General features: G+C 35.7%; 1 pseudogene; it reads left to right on the top strand.

Annotated features, from left to right (window-relative positions):
* The window catches only part of LOC149252971 (UV-B-induced protein At3g17800, chloroplastic pseudogene), a 57,023-nt pseudogene extending 30,328 nt beyond the window's left edge, over positions 1-26,695 (top strand).
* Positions 26,696-26,960: the final 265 nt, after the last annotated feature.

Genomic DNA, 26,960 nt, shown 5'->3' with positions numbered 1-26,960 from the left:
TACCAAAGATCACTGAGGATGTAGCTAAGGCAGGAGTCGTTACTGAGGAGCAAGTAATTGCTCAAGCTCAGTACCTTGACTTAGTTTATACGCAGTCAGGTACGTTACATAAGAAAATCCCCGACCTTCCTAAACAAAATCAAATAACTGCAGCTCCTTCAGGGTCTCATGCCGCTGATGGTATGATTGGTACGGTTAATACCAAAAGTAAGAAGAAATCTTCTAAGAATTCTTCTCCTATCATAACTTTACTAGATTCCTCGATAGGAGATTCTTCCATGGAAATCTCTGCCGATATTCATGTTGTAGAGTCATCTACAGCCAAATCAAAATCCGGCGGTAAGAAGAAAGGGAAGAAGAAAAATAAAACAGATAAAAATTGAAAAGAGAAACCTGAAAAAATGGAATCAACTGATGAGAAACGCAAACCTCGTTATCCTTGTCTCATTTGTGACGAAGAGCATTTTACAAGAGACTTCCCTCATCATGCAGAGGTTGCAAAAATCGTCAAAGGTTCCCAAACACCTGCTGTTTTGAAGGATCCTTTTCCTAGTCAAGACAGTAAGATGATAGGTTCTTCCTCAAATGCCTCTGAAGAACCCACAATGATGATGTACAATGTTAAGATTGCGACTCAATCGCATGATTATGGAAGTAAAAATCCTGTTGATGGTAAGGAAGCAGAATCTTCTCATTCGAACCCATCAACTTCAACTCCCGATTCCGATCCACTACAGATCAAGAAACCTAACCCAGACTTAGTAATCAAATTGCCCGCCAAGGGTATACTTCGAAAGTCAGATTTCAATCCACATGCGAGAGCGGCTCAGAACTATAACATTGTTGAAGATTTGGCTATTTCACCTTCAGCAATGTCGGCTTTGGAAGTGGTGCAATCATGCCCAGCATAGCGTAAATTGCTATTGTCGGCTATAGGAGCTGTTGACTTTCAGGACTCGAACCTTATAATTTTCGATCTAGAAAATAGTACACCGCACTTACCTCATCAAATGGCTTTCCAGATCCCAGTGTTAGTCAAAAACAGACATTGTTATAGGATTGTGATTGATGAGGGAGCCTCAACATGTATTATGTCGATACAGTGTTGGAGATCGCTTGGTTCTCCTACGCTAAATCAATCCCCGATGATTCTAAAGGCCTTTGATGGCCGTGGGTTCCATCCTCTTGGTATTCTACAGGATTTACCTATAGGGGTTGAAGGCAAAACTATTAATCTAGATGTGGAGGTGGTTGATGCCCCTCTAGATTACAACCTTCTCTTGGGTCGTAGTTGGTCTTACACTATGACAGCTGTCATTTCATCGGTCTTTCGGCTTATAAAGTTCCCTCATAATGGAAAGATCATAACTATAGACCAGCTGACTTACTTTTCATCCGACTCAGCCTCTTCTAAAAGTATTCAGCGTGTCGGCAAAACAACTATCCCGTATAAGGATGTTGGAGTAGGACTAGTTAAAGATTCTGGTTTACTAGGAACTTTTCCTTTTATTCCTATCAACGCATCATCTTCTACTGCAACCATTCATATGATTTTGTCAGACACTATTGTTTATGATGATCCTTGGATCGTACCTTCCAAATCTGAGATAGACTCATTTGATGATGTTATGCCTTTGAGTCCATATGAAATTGTGTATTAGGCCGTGCAGTCATTTTTCGACCCTTCCTCAACCAAAATTGACTTAATGAATGTGGTCCATGAGGAATCACTTTTACCATCAAACTCGGGTTCAACAATGTTTTCCGAACTTGTTCATACTGATGAGAAAATTCGTGAAATCCTATGTGTCGATGATGTACCATGGGAAGATCTTCATCATAGATCTTCATTTTTACCTGAGATTGATCGCTTTGAAAATGATTTTTCATCTATTTTTACGACTGAATATGTCAAGGAACCTCAGAATCTAATGAAAAATCCTGATTCTGAGTTAAATTTGGGAAACATTTCTCGAACTATTCCTATTGATATTTTGGTTAAGCTTGGAATTGTTGAAAACATTCATATAGGTGCCTCTTGTACAGAAGATGAAATTCAAACATATAAGGCCCTATTTCAAGAATTCTGCGACGTGTTTGCCTGGTCATATGAGGAAATGTCAGGAATTGACCCAGCAATTGTTGTTCATGAAATCAAAACTTACCCAGATGCTAAACCCGTCTGGTAACGTTTGCATCAGATCCACCCGCGAAAAGCTGCTGCTATTAAAGCAGAAGTTGAAAAATTACTCAAAGCAGGTATCATTTATCTGATTCTGTTAACGGATTGGGTATCTAATATTGTTCCTATTAACAAAAAGAAAGGGACAATAAGAATATGTATTGACTATAGGGACATTAATTGAGCCTATCCAAAAGACAATTACCCAACTCCCTATATCGATCAAATCATTGATGATTGTGCCGGCAGTGAAATATTCTCCTTCATGGATGGTTTTTCCGGATACAATAAACTAAATATTCTACCTGCTGATCAACCAAAAACGGCTTTCATTTTTCCATGGGGGACATTTGCTTATTGCAAATTATCTTTTGGGCTCAAGAACGTCGGGGAAACTTTTCAAAGAGCCATGTCTTACGCGTTTCATGACATCAAGCACATTGTGCAACCCTATCTCAATGATTTACCTGCTCATTCATTACATCAAGCTAATCATCTCATCCATTTACGAGCAATCTTTATGAGGTCTAGGCATTATCAAATTAGGTTGAATCCACACAAGTGTGTTTTCTGTATAGAAACGGGTCGGTTACTGGGGTTTGTTGTTTCGAAAGTCGGCATCCGCGTCGATCCCTCGAAGGTTGAAGCTATTGTCAAATTTCCTCCTCCTTCAAGTCTTCGCCAACTCCAAAGTTTGCAAGGGAAAGAAAACTTTTTACGTCGATTCATTCCTAACTATGGCGAGATCACAAAGGGTCTTACTTGGTTATTGAAACAGAATACTCCATTCTTTTGGGATGAGATAGCTGATAAATCTTTTGATGCACTAAAACATGCGTTGACCCATGCACCGTTATTGCATCCTCCCAACTACAACCAGGACTACTTCTTGTATCTCGCTGCCTCCCATTCCACCATCGGAATGGCGTTAGTTTAGGAAGATGAATTCAGTACTGAACATGTGATATATTACCTTAGTCGAACTTTAAATCCAACTCAGCTAAAATACTCACATGTGGAGAAATTGGCATTGGCAGCTGTTCAAGCTGTCCAACATTTTCATCATTACATTTTACTACGCAAAACTACAGTAATTTTCGATTGCAACCCTATGATCTATATTTTGACCAAACAATTGCTAGGGGGCAAGTACTCCAAATGGATTGTGATCCTGCAGGAGTTCGACTTGGAATTTGAAAAGTCTAAGTCGAAGAAATCTTTAGTTTTTGCGGAGTTAATGTGTGACTTCCCGCGTGCTGACACGGAAACTGTGGTGGAGGAGCCCATTGTGGAAGAATCCTTGTTTCTAATCAGCACTTTAGATCCATGGTACGAGGATATCATCGTTTATCTCCAGACCCAATCCTTTCGGCCAGAAATTTCAAGGTCAGAACGTCGAAAAATATGATTCCAGTCCCAACAATTCAAAATTATTGGAGATACACTTTATCGTCGTGGGGCAGACTCTGTTTTTCGACGTTGTTTAACTCATGAGGAAGCTGAAAGGGTTCTAAATCACTGTCACTCTGGAGCGTGTGGCAGTCATATGTTTGGGTTTGCAACAGCCCAAAAGATATTGCATGCTAGCTATTTCTGGCCGTCTTTGTTTAAAGATTGTATTAACGCGGTCCGAAAATGCCACAATTGCCAAATTTTTGATCGAAAGATGCATGCTGCACCTGCTCCTCTCAACCCTATAATTGTCATCGGTCCTTTTGCGAAATAGGGTATCGATTTTATTACATGTAACCCTCACTCAGTTGGGGGGCATGCGTATATCATCCTTGCAGTAGATTATTTTACCAAGTTGGCCGAGGCAATGCCTACATTTGAGGCAGACGACAAAACTGCTGTGATTTTCGTGTTCAATCATATAATTTCTAGGTTTGGTGTTCCACAAGCAATTATCACTGACCATGGGCATCATTTTCGAAACATTATGATGATTGAACTAACAGACCAACTTGGCTTGCGTCACGACAGTTCAACTCCATATTATCCACAGGCTAATGGTCTGGTTGAAGCCATCAACAAAGTTCTAGTCATCATGATCCGGAGAATCATTGGGATTCATAGGTCGAATTGGCATAACATGCTATTTTCAGCACTTTGGGAGTATCGAATGTTGGGTCCCTATAATACTAATGATTACCCCATTACTATTGTAGTTATACCCCTTATTTATATTGTTGTGCCCCTATTACCCCCATATTATTATTTCTGTGCCCCATAGAATCCCTCTATTGTTATTTTTGTGGCTTTATATTATTATTGTTAGGTCGGCTGGATTATATTGTGACTCCTTAGACTCCTATATATAGAAAGGAGGTTTTGTCATTTGTATCATCCAAGAATTGTCATTTATGTAATGTAAAGGAGGTTGTCCCCTCGAAGAGGCTGAATTCTAAGGCGTTGATCTATCTTTTCTATCATTTCTTGAGCTGGTTTCATAACATTTGGTATCAGAGCTTTGGATTCTAGGGTTTCGCTGCTCCAAACAAGTCATCGTGGCATTTTCGCTATAACTTTTTTTCTGTGACGTTTCAGAATTCACAAAAAAAACACATTTGAGAAGAATTGGCGTTGAACCTTGGGTTCGTATTTCAGAGCTTTTCGCATGATATTTTCGGAAATATGATCTGAGGAAGTTGGTCTTTTTGCAGACTCCTGAATTACATTCAAAACAGGTGACCTGGGGAAAATCGTCATAACTTTCTCTCTGAGGATCAGATTGAAATTTCGTAAAAAGTTAAAGAAATACGACGGACTGTAGTTTCTTGTGCGTGTTTTTTAGATCCAAATGTCGAAACAGTGACTCGCAGCACGTCGTACAAGTTAGCTCTACTGAACTAGTCTATAATCAAGTCATGGTGGGAGATTTCGCATAACTCTTCCTTGGAGAATCCAATTTGGGTCAGACTTGTGGCATTGGAAAGAGGACACAGAGAGCTACTACAGGTCACAAGTTCAGAACTAGATGACTGGAAAGTACAGAGATACATCAGAGGCAATATCGAGCTCCTACAAAGTGAAAAAAGGTGTGTAGATTTTTTAAATTTTTGCTTAAGCTTGGTTTGAAAATTTATTTTGAAGGAATTCAAAGGGCATAGTAGAGCATTATTATCGGTAACTGATGCCCTGAGGAAAAAAAATTCAAACACCTGGTAATGAACCTGAAAGCTCTAGCATGACTCATGAAGAAGAGGAAGAAATGCTACATGATATATCAAAATTACAAGAACAAGTGCAACAAATGTCACGCTCACAAAAGTTAACAGATGCTAAGATAAATGGCATGGAATCTAAGATAAATGGCGTGGAAGCTAATATGAATGGCATGGAAGCTAAGATGGACAATTTGAAGATAGATTTGAACACAAATTTGAAGACAGGCATGGCAGATTTGAAGACACATTTGACTAATTTTCTACAAGAAATACTTACTAATGGTGAAAAGGTAGTAAAGGAAACTCATGATGAGAACAAAAGAAATGTTAATCATGATTCCATAGATGTTAATGTTGGATCGAAGAATCACCATATTCCAAAAATCGATATGAGGAAGTTTGATGGCAAGGATCCCGCCACATGGATATTACAGATGGAGCAATTCTTCGATCTCAATAATGTGCAAAACACACAAAAGGTACGTATGGCAACTTTATATTTGGAACCAAATCAGTTTGTATGGTATCAATGGCTTTGTTCTCGTAAACAATTTATCACTTGGGCAATTTTTACGGAAGAATTGATAGCACATTATGAGGATACAAAAAGCAACACTTTTTTTAGCCAATTGATAAGTCTCAAACAAAAGGGTTCAATAATGGAGCACATTGAGGAGTTCCAAAAATTGAACATAAGGGTAAAAGATATTCCAGAGGAGCATAGGATTGATGTGTTCATAGGGTCTTTAAAGGATAATATCCAACATGATGTGCGCCTTTGGGAACCTGATTCATTAGAGAAGGCATTCAGGTTAGCAAGAAAAATGGAAAGCAAAATTATGGCAACTAGGAAGCATACCATTCACAACTATAAAGATGGAAGTGTTGTTGCCCTTAGTCTTCCACAACCTACAAGGTTGACACCACAACAATTGGAAGAAAAAAGAGCAAAAGGGCTTTGTTACAATTGTGATAGCAAATACACAAAAGGTCATAAGTGTGCTGAGAAGAAATTATTCTACATAGATTGTGAAGAGGAAGAAGAAAAGGAGCAAGAAAGGTCAAAAGAAGAGGATATATTCCAGGAACAAAGCCTAGATGAAGAACAAATAAATCCGACCATATCTTGTAATGCATTGGCGGGAATTACCACTCCTCAAACCATCAAGATAGAAGGACAAATCAAGAAGAAAAAGGTAATAGTGTTGATTGATTCAGGAAGCACCCACAATTTTATTCATTGTAGGGTAGCAAAAGAATTGAATTGCTTCCTATATCCAGCACCAGAGTGTCAAGTGATGATTGCAAATGGAGGAACAATAAATTGTTCTGGAAAGTGCCATAATATCAAGCTATCCATGGGAGAATATGTATTGACTAGCCCAATGCTTTCCATTCCAATGGGAGGTGCTGATGTTGTACTAGGAGTCCAATGGCTACAATCCTTGGGTACAATAGCTTTTAATTTTCAAGAACTTTTCATGAAATTTTCTGTGGAAGGAAAGGAAGTTGAATTAAGGGGTATTGCAGGGAAACCAGGAAAGATAATCAGCTCTAATGGCATGACAAAGCTTCTAAAAAAGGAGCAAAGAGGTGTAATTGCACAATTATGTTCGCTAGATGTTTCCACATTGGAATCATCTATTTCTCCAGATCTCCAAAAAGTCCTGGACAATCATTCCAAGGTATTTGAGACTCCCAAAGGTCTCCCACCTATGCGTGATCATGATCATGCTATTCATCTGATTCCAGGAAGTGTTCCTCCAAACATCAGGCCGTACAGATATCCATATGTCCAAAAAAGTGAAATTGAACGTATGGTTGCAGAAATGCTAGAGGCTGGTATAATTCAACCGAGTCAAAGTTCTTTCTCAGCTCCAGTAGTATTGGTGCACAAGAAGGATGGATCATGGCGCATGTGTCCAGATTATAGGGAGCTCAACAAGCTCACTATTAAAGATAAGTTCCCCATTCCTGTCATTGATGAATTACTGGATGAATTGCATGGATCAATTTACTTCACCAAGTTGGATCTTCGTTCGGGATATCATCAAATCAGAATGAAGATTGAAGACATTCCGAAAACGGCATTTAGAACTCATGAGGGTCATTATGAATTTTTGGTCATGCCTTTTGGCCTTACCAATGCACCTTCAACATTTCAAGGTTTGATGAATTCAATTTTCAAACCATTCCTTAGAAAATTTGTGTTAGTATTTTTTGATGATATACTAATCTACAGCAAGTCTTGGAAGGATCATGTTGAACATGTTGACAAGGTGCTACAACTATTGGAGGAGAAACAATTATATGCAAAAAGATCCAAATGTTTCTTTGGAGTCCAGGAGGTGGAATATTTGGGTCATATTGTATCTCATGAAGGAGTTAAGGTAGACCCTAGCAAAATTAAAGCCATTAAGGAATGGAAAATCCCCACATCCATAAAGCATCTGCGAGGATTTCTTGGGTTGACAGGGTATTATCGCAAGTTTGTTAAGAATTATGGGAGAATAGCAGCACCTCTAACAACATTATTGAAGAAAGATTCATTTTCATGGACTCCGGAAGCAACAAAGGCCTTTGAACATCTTAAAGAGGCAATGTGCCAAGCACCGGTCTTAGCTACACCGGACTTCACAAAAACCTTTATTGTGGAATGTGATGCTTCAGGAAATGGAATTGGTGCTGTTCTAATGCAAGATGAAAGACCCATTGCTTTTGAAAGTCGTCCAATCAAGGGAAAGTTTTTAAGCAAAGCTATTTATGAGAAGGAAATGTTGGCAATACTCCATGCACTTAAGAAATGGCGACCCTACCTAATGGGAAGACACTTCAAGGTAAAAACGGATCATGATAGCCTTAAATACTTTTTAGAACAAAGATTATCCTCTGAAGAGCAACAAAAGTGGGTCACAAAGATGTTGGGTTATGACTTTGAAATCATCTACAAAAAAGGGAAGCAAAATGTGGTGGCAGATGCACTCTCAAGAAAGGATGAGGATGTGGAAGCATTGTTGTGTGCCATTTCTATTATCCAACCAGATTGGATAAACGAAGCAAAGGAGGAATGGAAGAATGACGAAGAAGTGTGGGCACTTATTCGAAAGCTACAACAAGATTCCAGTACTTCTGATACATTTAGCTGGCAAAATGATTCGTTATGGTACAAAGATCGCTTATACCTCTGTAAGAATTCCCAGCTAAAACAAAAGATTCTTATGGAATTGCACACTTCTCCCTTAGGAGGGCACTCAGGATTTTTAAAAACTTACCACAGGGTTAAGAAGGAATTTTTTTGGGATGGCCTTAAATCAGATATTCAAAAGTTTGTGGCGGAATGTTTGGTTTGCCAACAAAATAAAGTTGAAACAATTAAGACACCGGGTCTATTACAACCTTTATCCATTCCAAGCCAACGTTGGGAGGAGGTTTCAATGGATTTTATCACAGGTTTACCCAAGTCTGAGGGAAAGAGTGTCATCATGGTGGTAGTTGACAGACTTACCAAGTATGCACACTTTTGTGCATTATCACATCCATTTAAAGCCAGTACAGTTTCTACTGCATTTATGGAAACAGTTCAAAAGCTACATGGAAACCCAAAGATTATTGTAAGTGACAGAGATCCCATTTTCACTGGAAATTTTTGGACAGAATTATTTTCTTGTCTGGGTACTCAGTTAGCTCATAGCTCATCTTATCATCCTCAATCTGATGGGAAAACTGAGATAGTAAACAAATGTTTGGAAGGATATCTTCGTTGCTTTGTATCTGATAAACAGACACAATGGGTCAAATGGTTGCCTCTGGCTGAATGGTGGTATAACACTTCCTTCCATACAACAACAAAAATGACCCCATTTATGGCACTTTATGGGTATCAACCACCATCAATCACATCATATTTAAGAGAAAATTCTAAGGTTCAAGCAGTGGAACATCACATCGAACATCAACAACAAGTCCTCCAACTCTTAAAGGATAACCTCGTGTTGGCACAAAATAGAATGAAACAACAGGCAGATCAACATCGCAGTGAAAGAAGTTTTGATGTAGGTGATTGGGTATTCCTACGGCTACAACCATATAAGAAAATGTCCCTAAAGCAAGCTAAGAAGGATAATAAATTATCACCAAAGTATTATGGTCCGTACAAGGTGTTGGAAAAGATTGGTACTATGGCATACAAATTGGAGCTTCCTGCAGCTTCTCGATTGCACCCAGTTTTCCATGTTTCATGTTTAAAGAAGGTTATAGGCGACAAGCTCCCAGTTCAAACAATATTGCCAGAACTTGACGAGGAAGGAAAAATTATATTGGAACCGGAAGCAGTCACAGAAACAAGAACTCGACAGCTACGAAATCGATCAATTTCAGAGTATCTTATCAAGTGGAAGAACTTATCCGCTGAAGATTCCACATGGGAGGATGAGAATTTTATGTAGAAGTATCCAGAACTACTCAAGCGTTGAGGACAACACTTTTTTGAAGGAGAGGGGCATGTTGGGTCCCTATAATACTAGTGATTACCCCATTACTATTGTAGTTATACCCCTTATTTATATTGTTGTGCCCCTATTACCCCCATATTGTTATTTCTGTGCCCCATAGAATCCCTCTATTGTTATTTTTGTGGCTTTATATTATTATTGTTAGGTCGGCTGGATTATATTGTGACTCCTTAGACTCCTATATATATAAAGGAGGTTTTGTCATTTGTATCATCCAAGAATTGTCATTTATGTAATGTAAAGGGGGTTGCCCCCTCGAAGAGGCTGAATTCTAAGGCGTCGATCTTTCTTTTCTATCTTTTCTTGAGCTGGTTTCATAACATCGAACCTCAATAAAAACGTCAACCGGGTTCACTCCTTTCCAACTAGTTTATGGTCTGGAAGCTGTGTTACCCATTGAATGCGAAATCCCGTCATTGCAAATGGCCATCGAATTACTTCCAGCCACTTCCGAAGAGGAAAAACGTTTGTTATACTTGGCTCAGCTAGATGAGAATCGACGTGATGCTGCATTAGCGATCAAAACTCATGCCAAACGTATTAAAGCTCAGTATGATCGAAATGTTACCCCTCGAAATTTTTCGGAAGGAGACCTAGTCTTATTGTACGATCAAGCAAATGATAAATTAGGTGCTGGGAAATTCGTACCCATGTGGCATGGTCCTTATGTTGTTAAGCGAAAGCTAGAAAAAGGGGCCTATGAATTGGTAGACTTTGACGGGGTCTCTTTAGGTAAACCCAGAAATGGTTTTTACCTAAAGAGATATTATGCTTAAATCTGGGTGTGGAGATTTTTAGTTAGGTTAGTTTTCTTTCTAGCTGGTGTGTTTTAGTTTAAAAAGTGTGCTTAGCTTAGAGAGTGTTTTTCGTCATTATTCCTGCTTATCTTGATTTCGCTCTTGATATTGCAAATGTCGACGCCTCTTCAAACATACATTGGTTTTGCTGATGGTGCTTGTCGTAATACTCAAAACATTTCTTCCGCAGCTTGGGTTATCTATTCACCCTCTGACGAGTTGGTATCTATGCATGGGGTAAGCCTCGTTCAAACAACAAACAACATTGCAGAGTATAGTGCAGTGATTGAGTTATTATCTGAATCTATTTCATTTGGGATTCGGAGTTTGATAGTGAGGTTAGATTTTGAACTCGTTGTATTACAACTTAATAGAGTATATGCCATTAGAAATCCAGTGTTATTGAGACTATTTTTAAGAGTTCGTCTCTTGGAACGTGAATTTGACTATATTGAATATCAGCATATTCCAAGATATTTAAATACATTAGGAGATGCAATTGCTTTTCGAATGTTAAGTAGACATTTGCAATAATCATACAAGTAAATTTAAAAACATTCCATAACATGTTTTACAAGATAAGCCAGTAATAGTGATATAGTATAACATAGGAGTGTGTCAAATATACATCGTCTTCAATCATAGGTTGAAAAACACCTTATGATCGGCAAAAATGATAGTACAAAAAGCGAAAAATGTCATATGTGTCTACAATAGGTGATCATCCTATCACTGGTGATGATCATGATAAGAGACCACTGTACGGGCCACCTTACAAAGGAACCTCATGAAAGGTCCTGGGACCCCAATCACATAGCGCTGTAACCTAAGAGGAATGTCATCTATGCTAGTCTCCGGAATGTCTACTGTCAAGCGCTCTAGATGACTCTCCAATTCGGCCAAAGTCTCTGTGGATTCGTCCTGTGGGGCTGCTGCTACTGCAGCTGGTTGTTTCCTCTCATAAGGCTAGAGAGTGTCTGGTCATCATGGAGCTACATCTGCATTTAAAACTTTTACTATCAATTTTGGGACGAGATAAAAACAAAAAAAAAATTAAATTAGAAAATGTTGAAAATGATTTTACCTGAGTCATCCCATTGCTCTCCTGGTAGAAAAGCCATGTCTGGGTCACCACAATAATCTACCCCAGCATAAGGAAATTCCTGAATAGTGAAAATTTGGTTCTCCAACAAATGAAAATGCTCAGGAGTGAATCGAATGATCTCTGTCCCCTCCTCAGGATGACGGGCCATAACTGCAACCCAATGCATCAGTTTGGGCTCTCGAGGAAGTCCAGCTCCAACAGTGAGATGTTGTGGGACCAACATTGGGACCCTCTCTAGACCAAAGCTCACGACTAAAGCACCATATCCAAAAGTCTTCAGTTGTCCGTTCTTTTTTCTAGTCAGTTGGCCTTTTATATTAGCCAACACAGCATCACAGCAGTTGAAGATGGTGCCTCGAAAGCAGTCTACTACCATCTGCATTTGGGATCGAGTGGCTATATGTAGTGTTGCACTTTTGCAGAGCCTAGTAACAGTAAAAACAATCACTTTGAGCTCAGGAAGGGTTATGGTTTTGATATCTATCCCTTTGTCTCTAGTCTGGTCGTTGCAAAACTCTAGCCGGAGGCTATCGACAGATTGGCCACCTAGCCTAGTCCCGAATAGAGTCAAGTGTGCACCTCTCTTAGGCAAACCAGTCAAGAAGTAAATGTCTTCCGGCTCCATTTCGAGCTGGTGACCACCAATGAAGAAGCACTGGTCCTGTATGCTCCATCTGTCTACCAGCCATGGCAAAAGGTCCACCTGGGCCCTCATGCTAAGTATGGCCCAAAATTTGTATAAGCCACATGCCTTCAATGCATAAATTAAAGGTTTATGATTTATTGCGGCGAGATCTACATCCTCATGCTCCCGTTGTCGCCAATCAAGCATGATGTATACCCTACATTCAATAAAAAGGCGAATTAGAATATCTAAAAGCAAAATTTTTGGGTGAAATTTGAGAAATTTAGGTTTAAAAACCCTTGCTGTGGGGACTGCACCCTCTCTGTTAGAGACAGTGCGTGGGTTCGCACTTTTCCTTCACGGCAGGTGCGGACCCCTGACTTTTTTCCTTTTACGAAAAAGTCGGGGTCCGCAGGTTACCTGTGTTGTGCCTGCAAACCCCCGCGCGCAGGTTTCTAACCTAAAAATTCCTTAAAAAATGAAATCAAAGCCTAAAAACAACTTTGAAATGGATGAAATGAAAGAGTAGGATGATGTAGATTACCTGGAGGAGACGGCGTTCGATTCCAACGGACGGATTTTCCGCAATCTTCATGAGAAGTTTCTGACCAAAAGCTCTATTTTCTCACCCAGAACTCAAACGGTAAAAATGAATTTACAAAAGCCCTTTTTATAAGTTTTTTGAATAAATGAGTTTTTAATTTGTTTATGTTCCACTTTAAATAGGTAACTTTTGAAGCATTTTTATCCATTTTAAACAGGGATGAGTAATGTTTGAGTTTTTATTCAGGATAACGGATTTTTCAGGCGAAATCGGTCATTTTCGACGAAAAAACATTAGAGTCACCTTTAAGCTCTTTTCTAACTCCTAAAACATGAAAAGATCGCCAAGTTTTTCTTTTTAAACTCGTTAAAACGGAACTAAAAATACGGTCCACTTACAACCCTTTTCTGACCATAAAACATGAAAAGATTACCGGATTTTTGTTGTTTCAAATTCGATATTGGTTATAAAACGACGTGTCATTGATCGTTTTTTTTTACTTTTTTAGATCAGAGGCACTAACTATGAAAAGTACTCCTTGGTCGTAATGATCAAGCGATTCTCTCAAGTATTATTTTATACTTTTTCGGGCTTGGGAGACACAAATTTATGGAAAAGGACAACCATGGAGTCTTCTTAAGTTTTTTCAGACTCTCTAAAATTGAAAAACGCTGAGTTTCTCCTATACTGGACTCGTTAAAATTTAATAGTAAAGGACCTGTTCAACTACAAACAGGAACGAACCACTCCTTCTTAGGGTTTGAATTTAAATTAAGTTGGACTCATCCGAAGGATGAGCTTATAATCAAGCAAATGTTATCCTCCTCAAGCTTGTCAAAAATAAAGAGGTACTTGCCAGAAATGGTGGGGGGAAAGAGAGAAAAATGAGCCTCTTGTCATACTTTGTAACCACTCTTGAACATGACAATTTTATTCACCTGGGTTGGGAAATCCTTTGCCTAACAGTTGATCAAACCATATTGAAAGTCTTCAGCCGGTTTCTGGGTATTAACTTTGGGTCAATTGTCACCAAACCATCTGCTGTGTCGTTATGTGTTCAAGAGGTTAGTGAAAATAAGCCATTCATCTGAAAAATATCTATCATCCATCTTGACCATCCCTGAGTTAGTCCTTGCAACTAAATTTCTTCAAACTTGATCTATGATTTTGTGTTGTGGGCTTGCCTACGACGGATCTCTTTCTATCGACTTCAGCTCATTATCTAGAAAGATGATCTAGAAATCGTCAGTACCTTGGGATCTGCATGCCTCAATGGCAGGTTTCTCGCCTTCGACGATAGGTTGCATCATTGACCTTCGATCAAAGGATTCCGTGACATGTTTGACATCAACACATCTATTCACATCTCATGGATTGTACTGAGTACTTTGAGAGCCATTGACATTACTGGTGGTTTCTCTCACACTTGTTAACAGTTTACATCATTGACTGGTAATCAAGTGGTTTCTACCATGTTCGACTTCGACACATTCATTCACATGGTTAGAATCGTACTATTTCGGGAAGTAGAAATCAAGACCCTGGATCTAGTTTCCACCATCCAGGATGCGAGGAATTTTGTATTCATTATATAGTGGACTATTCATAAACAGATGGCTACGTCCATACTGTGTCTATACTTGTGATGTATTACAAGATCATTCCTATATCAGAGCAATAGTTAGTTTTCTAGTCAGTTTTTGATCTGAGTATGGGAATGCCTACCTCAGCGATGATATGATCTCATATATATATTTTTCATTGAATGTTTTTACAGGTTCCAACCGGGCTCTCCACAATATTATCCTCGAAATGATAAAGTACTTCACTCTTCTTAGATGATAAATGAAATCCTCATCTACTACAGACTTCGCACTTTAGGGGGCAATCCGTTACACAAAATATTGTCACCATGACTATTTGTAGTCAGTATGGGTCTATCATCATTCATATTGTCCTCCTAAGCAAGTCTCAAACCTCAGCTCTTCATGTCAAGCTTTGAAAATGAGAGAAAGACCTTAAAAATCAATAAAGCTCTGGTTCCGCACTTTCTCTCACTGTTGCCTGCGGTCCCGCACCCCCTGTTCATGTTACCTGCGGACCTGCCCGCTCTGTCTCTAAAGGAGTGGGTGCGGACCCCTGTGAAAGTCAAAAAGGCGCAAGTTTATTCTTAAAAACTCACTTTGGGTTAATTCTAGATGATTCTAGAAGGAATCTTGACGTGGATGGTTCGCTCCTAGGTGGTTCATGCATTCCAAAAGTGAAGGAGCTAATCCCTTGATGAGAGGAGCTTATTCCTTTGAAGGAGGGCTTTATCCCTTTGAATGAGGACCTAGTAACTTCCCTCCATTGCACTATAAATTAAGGCATTGGGCTGGTTGCTAAGGAGGTTAGAAGCTGAACATTTTTTAGGGTAAATGCTGTTGGAATTAAGACTTCCTACTTAAGCTTGAGAGGAGAGATCACATACTTTTTGGCTTCATTGGGAAGAGAGTGAAACTTGTTGAAGTAGAGGAGACTTCTTGATGGACCCTGGGAGGAGCTTATACAACATCAAGGCACAGGTTGTAAAGTTCTTCTTTGATTTAAATTAATACAATCAGATTCATTTTTCTCAACAAATTGTCTTATGTGATTTGTTTCATGAATTCCTTGATCATCATGATAAGTATGCTTTATTATATTGGCTTTTCAGGTGCTATTTAATTTGTGTTCTTGTTTGTGTTTGCAGATTCTCTACAAGGGAGCTCATTTGGATCAATGGAGCGAGGCTTCCACAAACTTGCATTGGACCCAAGGTAGGCCTAAAACACTTGTTTGCCTTTATTTATAAACTGCATATTTAGAGAAAGATAGAAGTTGATTGGTTTGTTTTTTGCCAGATATCATTAGATACTAGGGAGGTCGGTCTTGTCCGCAAGAACGACTCACCCGGTTGACAGGAAATACTAATTTTTTTGCACATTTTCGAACAATTGATAATTATGTATATGAATGAGATATTGCATTATAGATGGAAAAAAAAAACAAACAAACGAACATTTTGGGCACATTTCCAATTCTCATATGAGTATGTCCATAGTTTTCTCGTTGATCCCAATAAATAAATAGACTCTCATGCACGCCTCTTAATTATAGTGTCTTCCTTCTTAATTATGGTGATTTCCTTTCACGGACGCTTCCTTTTCTCGACAACACAACGTGTCAATCCGTGGGTAGTAGCAGTAAGTAAAACTACCTGACTGCTCCCCTCACTCGGAATGAAAGAGGTAAATATATTGTTAAGTTTTAGTTACATCTCGCTTTTAGGTTAAGGTTTAGTTTTAAAAACTTACTAACTTTTTTCTATTGAATCCAATTTTGTTAATGAAATTATGGTATTTATTTTTCACTGGTTTCTGTTTTTTTCTCTGACGAATGGAAGCATTTGATTAAATTAATTTTTAGTTTGATTTAGTTTTATTATAGCAATAAAACTTACTAACTTATTTTTATTTAAAATTAATTTTGTTAATGAAATTTGGTAATTAATTTCCACTGGTTTCTCTTATATATACGTCCTTTTCACTGAGGAATTGAAGCCTTTGTGAAGCTGAGGAGGTGTGGAACAATTCAAGGTCGTCCTCTCTTCATTGATCTATTATTTCCATTAAATCTTCTTATTTGCAATCAATCAACACATGGACACAAAAACACATATATAGAATGCCTTGCCTGACAATCTGTTATGTTTGATTTTAGCGAGGCTTCCTGTTGGGGATGTTGTCAGAATAAGGATTGTCTGCAAACGATGGAAATATCTGTTACCTCCTGGTAATGCCCTGCAAAGAATCGATCCAAATTTTTCAGTGAATTCCTTTACTGCATTTCTCATTCAACTCTATTGGGATCCCCAATATCAGGAGACGTGGGTCATAGAATTCGGGAACAATTATGGTTCGGATATAAAAATTTACAAATCCCCTTGTCCAAATGGCTTAATCATTATGAATGCAAGCCAGAGCATCTGCATCTGTAAGAGAAACGAAGACAGAATGAATCTTTACCTATGCAATCCTGCTACCAGAACGTGGAGACAACTCCCTCGCCTTGACCCATATTGGCATCTCAGGGAAATGACCTTCGACACTACCCTGAGGCGTTGCACTATCTTGCTCAGTCAAAATAACCTTAAAGAACGAACTGAGAATTTAATGGAGTTGCAAATATATGTTTCACAGTCCAGTGGATGGACTAGGGTTTCCATGAAAGTACCCTTCTTCATTCAAAAACATGACAAGGGTTTTTATTCAAATAGAAAGTTTTATTGGTTAATGGTATGGGATGCCATCTATTTCATGTTAGCATCCGATATTGCAGAGTAGTTGGACATAAATTATACTGCCAAAGGTTTGCAGAAGTCTCTGCGCATACCCAAACGTGGCAGCAACCGCATGTGGAGGTTAAACGATGGTCGAGACCGTGCAGAATGGCATGAATTGCATGATATATGCATCCCAGAATATCATAAGATTTATTCAGGCATAGTAAACAACAGGTGGGTAATGATGCTTGACAGTGAAATGGACGTATATTTGTGCAACTTAGAGTGAAAATCGACCCAGAAAATTTCAGTACCAGGGCGGCTTCACAGGGACCTAAGATTCTCTCAATGGTTTCATTCAGACTTCTAATCCAACAACCTTTGGTGGGCTTAGGAAGTGAAAAGTTTCGATCAAATAATTAACCTGTTAATAAGCAAAGGTCCCTACATTTCAGACTTATTCAATCTGTCCGGACTCGTATTATAGATTTTGCATTCAGCGTTCAATTTTACTTTTTGAGTAGAATATGATATTGCCAAGCGCTTCTTTTAATCAGAGAAAACAATTTCCTGTGATTAGTTTGACTGGTTTACAGGTGAGTCATCCCAACCAGGATTTTATTTTTGGAAATGCAGAGAAGCTAAAACACAAATTCACCCAAAACACATGAGCTGGGGCTTTTCTATTGATCACACAAAACTTGATTGTTACAATGAACCTAGTGAAGGGTATTTAACCTTTTCCAACTAGAGATTTACCTAAAATATCTTTACATGCAATCACACAACTTGACATGCAACCATACACTATCAATATGAATTAACTCCATTTGACTCAACGCTCAGTTAACTGACTCTCTAACTTTAGCCAACTCATCATGTGGGAGTAATTACAATTTCTAACATTCCCCCTTAATTATGACCGTATGACTCAACATAACTAAACATGACTTAACATCACTCAACTATGCCTGCTAGGCTTGCAATAGAAATTGAATCAATTATCACTCAAACATGTATGCTGGTCTATGTCTCAGCTAGGTTTACAATGACTCAAGACTTTCACGATTTTGCATTTTCGTTTTCTCTTCTTCCAAATTTTAAATCTTCGAAATTACTTCATTCTCTGTTGCGGGTTCTTATTGTAAGATCCATATTTCTTTACTTATTGCTGCAATTTTTCTTTGACTTTTCTTGAATTTGTGTTGAAACACAATTTGATCTTGTCTGCTACATCTTTCTTTTCAAATATTCATTCAACCATGGATTGTTGTCGCAACATTGCATCTTCAAACTATCTTCTTTGTTTTTCTTCTTGCGCTTCATATTCCTGGCTTTCTTTCTGCCATCTTTCTTGATAACATAAACTTATATCTTCTTGAATCCATTGCTGAAAAATGGTTTCAATGCATTCATCTTTGTCTTTCATATCATTCTTTTCACTTTCATCATCAGGTACTCCTGTTATTTTCATGTAATTTGTACACTCAAGATCAATATTCACAATTTCATTCAATTCTTTTATTCCAACTACTTCTTTAGGATTCGTTTCAATTTGTTCTATTGGTTTCTCAATCCAATCTTCAATGAGTTTCAAATTTGCATCAAACTTATTAACAACCTTTCTTTCAACTTCTTTGCCCATGCTATTCTAGACACCTACATATTCAAAAAAATGTTAAAAACATGTTTATTATTCTCTTCAGTGAGAGCTTCCTGCTCTACCTCTTCCTTCTCTACCTTCTTTTCAACTTCACAAAAACTATTTTCCACTATTATGTGGTCAGTGGATATTCTCATAAAAAACTCTTCAATCACTTTATCTTGTTCTTGATCATCAACTATTGCTAGATGAAATACTTCTTCATGAGCAGTTCCAATTGCTTCATATCTTGTTGTTATGGTGGCAACTTCAACCTTCAATTCTTCATCAAACGTTGTGCTTACTATATTGCGACAATCAATCCTTGTTTCAAAAAAGAAACCATAGATATCATCAACATAATGATCATCCATACTATGGTGGGATATCCAAGCATGCATGTGCTCATTGTCAATTTCATTGACAATTTCAAATTCACCAAATCCATCAACTGTAGTTGGTTGCACCAATTCACATCTCACTTTGCAGTCATTATCCACGTGTGTTTCATCATAGTGGGATTCACCATCATCTGCATCATCCACATTACAATGGATTCCTTGAGAATTTATATGCTCTTGTTCTGCTTCACAAACAGAGGCTCATACATCTCTCTCTACAATCTTTGTTGCATCTTCTTCATCCATATGCATGCTTGCATAATGGGTTTCAATTTTATGGTCTTGAAAACCATCATCTACTTTTGAGTGACATTCTCCAAGCTCTGTTTTCTTCTCAGAGTCTTGCTCATATACTGTCAGATCTGCAGCTGACTTCTTTGCTTGTAACATAACCGGTTGCTACATGTCACTACCCCTTGCACCAAATTATTATTTGTCTTTTGCTAGACTTTTCAGTTCCTCAGCTGCGCCCTGAACCTTTCTAAACACGACAACAATCTTTGTCTCTTCTTTTCGATTCATTTTTTTAGTATTTTTCAGCCACACTTTGCGACCCATGACTAATTTCATTTCTTTTCTTATAGTTTCTTCGCTGATTGCATGAGGTTGTCTTCCATATCATCCCTGGAAAAAAAAAAAAAAAATTTAATATACACCCCCATAAGGTCCCAATCTCCACCCAAAAAATTAACATGCTAAACAAAACACCAAAATAATTTTACATACTACCAGACTTTTCAAAGCCCTAATTTCTCTTGTTGAATAAAATCATTTTCCTTCTCTGATTCTCTTTTAATAAAAATCACTTTAAAAATCTCCACTCAAATAAAACTCTTGATACCTTTATTTTTTTAATAAAAAAACTTAAAAAAAAATTATCATTTTCAAGTCTTTAATAAAATTTGCCTTCCCACTTTAACATATCTGATCATTAAAAAAATATATTTTTGAAATCCATTCAAAAAGCTATCGAAAAAAGCATATATGTATGCTTATAAAGCAAAACAACCCAGCCCAAAACTTTTCAAGCCCTTTAATGAACAATATGTTAATACGGAGAGACATGCACTTGTTATAAGATAAAACTTTATCAAAGCCTTTCGAATATTTTAAGCCTTCAATAAAACTTTATTGCATTACCCACGTGACCTTGTTAACTTTAAGGTGCTCCGTTGAAATGTTGCAGCACTTCTTTGAGACGTTGACATCGTATTTTATCGCAGCTCCACGGCCTCTCCCGATCGATAATAAACTGCGCACTTAACCCGAAATTTCGCAGATTTGAAGTTACAAGTGAATTGCAAAGCTGCACGTGTTTTTGTTACAAATTTAAAAAAAAATTGTGGATTTTTTTTATTGGCCCTCTTCTCACTGGTTCTGTAGGCACCATGGATTTTGTGCTCTTTTTGTAGCTTTGATATCAATTTGTTGGAAAGATAGAGAAGCTAAAACACAAATTCACCCAAAACACACGAGCTGTGGCGCTTCTATTGCTCACACAAAACTTAATTTTTTAAATGAATTAGGTGAAGGGTATTTAACCTTTTCCAACTAGCGACTTACCTAAATTATCTTGACATAAAATCACACAACTTGACATGCAACCATACACTATCAGTTCGACTATGAATTAACTTGACTTAACTCAATGCTCAGTTAACTGACTTTCTAACTTAACCAACTCCTCATATGAGGGTAGTTACAATTTCTAACATTTATATTTAAAGAAAATGATTCTTCTCTAACATAGAATTTCAAATAAGACCAAATTATCAAAATATAGATTTTGATAAGAAATAGATTTCGATAGGAAATTGTCCATTTTCAATATTCAAATTTGAGTAAGCATATTCTTTGTATGAATTTTTAGTTTTCCGAATTTTGTGTTTATAATTTTGATTTTTAACCTAAGAATTTTATGTGATATTGATTAATTTATTCTAGATCAGAGTGTTACTAGAAAATTTTGTTACATAACTTATATTAAAATAAAAATTATTTTAAAAATTACGTTAAATTTACTTATTATATGTTTATATATGCGTATTAACATAATATAAAGTATATTTAGTTTTTGTTAGTGTTAGTACCAGCATATGATGTATATGTACATTAACATTGCAGAAATTATATTTAGTTTTATTTAGCACAAATCACACTTAACTTTAGTTTAGCTTTAATGCTTGCATGTGATGTACATGCATATTAACATAGCACAATATATACTTAGTTTTAGTTAGCTTTAGTTCTTGCATGTGGTGTGCATGCACAGGAACATAGCACCAAACACACTTAGCTTTAATTAGTGTTAATGCTCGCATGCAGTTAAACTTAACTTAGTTTCTTTATGTATTGATCACTAGTGAATATACAAAATGCATTCTCCCGTCCATTTTTTCTCAATTCTTGCAATTTTATGTAATTATTCTAGAGCTACGTCCTTACCTATGTGGGCTCTAATAATTTAACAATTTGAAAAGAAATAGAATCTTTGATAGGGGGAATTCTGTTGAAAATATTGAGCTACAAAATTCTTAAACAATAAAATACAACCATCATACAATAATACCATTTTGTTCATGTACATTGCAACTATAGAATTGGATGTTCCAAAAGGGAAAAACTATAAAATATAAATTATTTTAAAATTGTTTTAAATCTGTAAATCCTAGGTGACTCTATAATAAACTCTTATTAAATTTTCATCCATTTTCACCATGATAGGATTCCATTATCTTTAAGACTTGATGAATGATATACTGGTTATGTTTATTGAATACTAATTTCACATCATTCAAACACTTTTCACTAAATCATAGTGTGAGATGTTTTTGTTGGGTACTAAAATTGTATGAAACCATGATTTGAACTCCATTTATTCCTTTCATTTTTGCATTAATTTCATATTTTCCATTGCTATGAGATTGAAGAGCTCTCTTCAATTGTCTTAGTATTATTTTCATGTTGAACGTTGATGTGGTTAAAGAATATTGAAATTTGGTATGTTGAAACAAATTTTTGTTGTTGAATTAGTCATGAAATGTGATGATATTATACCTTTTAATATGGTTGGTCTTCCATCTATCAAAGGTCATCAAGAAGGACGTTGTCCATTTATATTCCTTTATATTTGGAGATTAAAATCTTAAGGAGGCCATAAAGATGGGAATATGGTTTGGAAATCTGCTAATATTGCATATGTTGTTGTCACTAATGATTTCCAACAATTTCTAATCTTTTGGGAAAGTTTAGAGATACTGACATATTGTTTGCAGCTTCCTTGATATTTCATGCATATTTTAGTGAAATTGCTAGATACTTCCATATTGTTCTTCCTTGATATTTCATGCATGTTTTAGTGAAATTTTTAAATACATCCATATTATTTGTAGCCTTGTGGATACATATTTTAGTGCCATTTCTTTTCATGTGGATTATATTATGTCTCTTGATTTTAATGGATCTTGGAAATAAATCTAATTGAAACTCTACTCTATTTTTATTAAAAAAATTAAAAAACTAAAAAATAAGAAATAATATCACACAGTCAAATGAGTGTTTTTTGAGAGAGTAACATTCATATCTATTTATTTTACTAAATAATAACTTATTAATGCAATTCTAAAACTATTTTTAAACGAAAATTTAAAATAACGTCATATAAACCAAAACTTGAAATTATATCACTCAAACAAAAACACAAAACTAAGTGAAACCAAAAAGCTAACCAATGATAATTACATTTCAGAAAATTTTGAAAATAACTAATATAAATTGTATCTCTCAAACAAGAACGCAAAATTCCACTAAACCATAGCTAACATAAATTGTATCTCTAGAACAAGAACAAAAAATTACACTAAACCAAAAGCCAAAAACCAGACAAGTGAAAAACGCATTTCGAAATTTAAAATTGTAAATAACTAACATAAATTTTGAATGAAAAATGAAGTATTTTTAGAATAGATTAACATAAATGGTATCTCTCAAACAAGAACACAAAATTACAGTAAATCAAGAGCGAAAACAAGTGAAAAACACATTTTAGAAATTGAAAATTGTAAATGACTAACATAAATTTTGAACGAAAAACGAATCACTTGTAATTTTGACAAGTGTTATCGAATCCTTTGATAAAAGCTTAAACATTACGACTTCATTAATTGAACATTGATATGTAGCAGGAGCACTGAATTTTGTCATTTATTAAACCTTACCACTCATTTATTAAACATTACCATTTCACTAATTGAACATGAATATGTAGCATGAGCAATGAATTGTATTAGTTGGGAAGTGATGGTTATTATCTAGATTCATAAATAAATTTGCAAAATATTATTCATTTATTTTGTAATTTTTTTGTGATTTATAGTTGATAAATATTTTTCAGATTAATCACATTATTATGATTTGGTCAATGTTTCGAACTAAATAATGTGGTTCATTCTCAAGAAAAGGTGAAAAAATCAATCAATCTTCAAGACTAAATAGCATGGATGCATTATTGGTGAGAGTTAGCTATTGAAAACTAGTCATTAGTGATTAGTTAATAAGGTAAATAAAATATTCTTAAAATTGGAAGCTAAAAGTTATTTATTAAAAATATTATATATTACGTTAAAAAGTAGGTGTTAGGAATCATAATTACTATTTTTTTCATTAATATATTAAGAACGATTCTTAAATTAATTAAAATAACCCTATAGGGTTAAGAATGGTTGCAAAATATGTAGTTGTTAGGAGTTTATTAATTTTCAATAAAATAATTATTAAAAAAGTAAGAATAATTAATTCAAAAGAACCTTTAAGGGATAAGAATTGGTATACTTAATATAAAGTAGTTGTTAGGGATTTTTCATTATATTAAATAAATTAATTATAATATTAAAATTTTAATAGATTTATAAAAAAATAGGGTTAAGAATGGGTATAAATATATTATATATTTATGAAGTAGTTAGAAGTTTATTTAATAATTTTAATTATATTAAATAAATTTATAATATTAAAAAAAATGAATAAAGATAAAGGGTTAAGAAAAGGTTATAAAATATTATTTATGTGAAAAGAAAAAGAAAATGTTAGGAGTATATTTATGATAATTATGTTAAACAAAATAAATCATAATATAGCAAAATTTTAAATAGTAATAAAGGGAAAGGGGACATAAATGGTAAAAGGTGGCAAGTAACTAATATTACAAATAAATAGTATTTATAAATAAACACACAAAGGACAAAGATAGGTGTTGAAATCACGAAGAGAGGGCCGAGATCCAAATCTTTCTCAATTTCCAACCATTATCCCTGTTAATATTTCTAGCATACCTCTCGATCTCAATAGCCTCTCTAAGCTTCCTATGGTGGAAGTGATCAACACTGGAAATGACCCTAGAGTCCTCAATACAGACATGGTGTTTTGATTTCACTGCATGCTCAACTAGAGTCAATGAGGGGGAATGATTGTGCCTAATGTCTACTACATGCTCATAGATTCTCTGGTTAATGGGCCGACCCATTTCTCCAATATGGGGAATAACACAGGAGCAAGGAACCAGGTAAACAACTTTCATGTTCTTAGGGTTTACGGGGTCGTTAACAGATTCAAGAGAATTCCTAATGGTTTTGAGAGGCTTGAACTAAGATGATACATTATTCCTCCAAGGATTCATAGTTATCTGATACTTTTACAAAAAAAAAGAATTGTTATCTTTAAATCTTGATTTTTTTTATTAGTGTGAGTTCCCTATAATTTAATACAACCAAAATTTGCATAATATTAAAGATATATTAATGACAAAATAATATGCAAATAAATTGGAAGTTGCAGGTAGCATAAAGTAATTAAAGAAAGAATTACCACTGCCTCTATAACCAATTGATACTCAATATTCCAAAAGTTCACTGAGCCATTAACAATTGATTGTTGATGCTTATTATTGCTATATAAATTTGGACCTTTTGTTGTATTAATAGTGTTATAGTCTAGGAAATAAGGGTTTATAAATTTTTCTAATCCCTTATCAAGGTTGTAATGTGCCATTGTATCTTATGTAGCCAAACATTGTAGTATCTATGACAAGTTTTGATCATTTTAGATCACTATTTTTCCTTAGCCTTATATTATTTTCCTTTATTGTATCTTTAGCTTTGGACTAGGTGACCATGAGTCCCTCAATCCCTCTATTATGAGTAGGTCATGGTTTTCTTTGTCTCTTTGTCATGAGATCAATGTCAAACTATTTAAAAATGTCAAAATTAAAGTTTTGGTTTTTAATTAGTAAGTTACAATCTGTATAATCACATATATAACATATGCAATTGAAATATATATACTAGTATGTGTGTTTGTTTTACTATAGGTAATATATATATATATATATATATATATATATATATATATATATATATATATATATACACACACACACACACACACACAGATTTCAATAAATAAAATACATATCAAGACAAACATTATTTTTTATAAGTGCTTCCATCTATCTATGTTGATTTCTTCACATTTATATCTACACACACATAACCATGGATAAGATCTCTCACATGTGTTTATGGATTCTTTTGAAAAATGTTCACATACCATACATTCTTTTTTACTATGTGATAACAATTTAAGAATTCATTTCAATAATAATGTATCATTGTAACTTTAACAAAATTTTTTGATACAAGGCCAAATTAGGACAAAAAAGTTCGATATTTCCATTATATAGAGGTTGTTGAGATGATAAAGGAGCATTTGGCTCTTGTTCTGGGAAATCGTAATGTGGTGTCAAACTAAAACATTGTTTCTGAAATTAGAAGTTGTGAATGGGGCAAGTACATGCAACATCTGTCGTGTATGGACACTTCTTGAGAAGAGATTAAAAATAATTCTAACTATAGAAGAGCATGAAGATGCTTCCTTTTATCTCAAATGAATCAATTGATGTTGAGCAGTTGGATTAGACCCACCTGGAATTAGGAGGAGGAAATTGTCAAGATAACTCAATCACACAAGATTGTGTGGCAATTGCATCAGTTGTAGCTGTTACCGCTGATGTAGTTGGTCCTAAATGTAAATAATTATATCCTATAGTTTTTTCTTATATAGGGGCTAAACCATGTAAGTTGAGGGCTTATGTTATGTCCTTTGATCTAGAGATCTTGCAAAGGTATACTACAATGAGGTCCAAAGAGGGAGTGGAAATTATTAAGAGGCATGCAAAAGCTCTATTTGGGAGGTGTCAAATTCACATTATTCCCAATGGCTCAATGAAAGGTACAACCAATGAGATGTTAAGGATATGATTCACAGGTTTGGCCACTTTTTTTTTGGAGGTTGTCACCTTTGGCATCTTTCTATGGGATGTGGAGAGTCATGTTGATTCAAGGTATCACTTTGTTATAAAGTAGTTTGAATAATCATGGTGATACTTTTTCTAACATGTGTAGTCCATGGCTTATGTTGATATATTAGTTGTAAACTGCATACACATGCAATAGTTATTTTTAAAATGAGGTATATCTTTCTTCAGAATACCCCTTACAACCTTGTAAATCTATAATGGGAGATTGTTTACCTTTTCATTTTATTATATTCATGCTGAACTGTGATCCATATTAACATCCACTCCATTGTAGCTTATTCCCCCAGAGAATAGCTTTGTAAATATCTCGT

This window comes from Pinus tabuliformis, chromosome 7 (genome assembly GCF_031772625.1).
Source record: "Pinus tabuliformis cultivar Carrire ecotype Pingquan chromosome 7, CPIR1, whole genome shotgun sequence".
Lineage (NCBI taxonomy): Eukaryota > Viridiplantae > Streptophyta > Pinopsida > Pinales > Pinaceae > Pinus > Pinus tabuliformis.
Note: the sequence above shows the minus strand (reverse complement) of the source record. Positions and strands in the feature narration are given on the sequence as shown.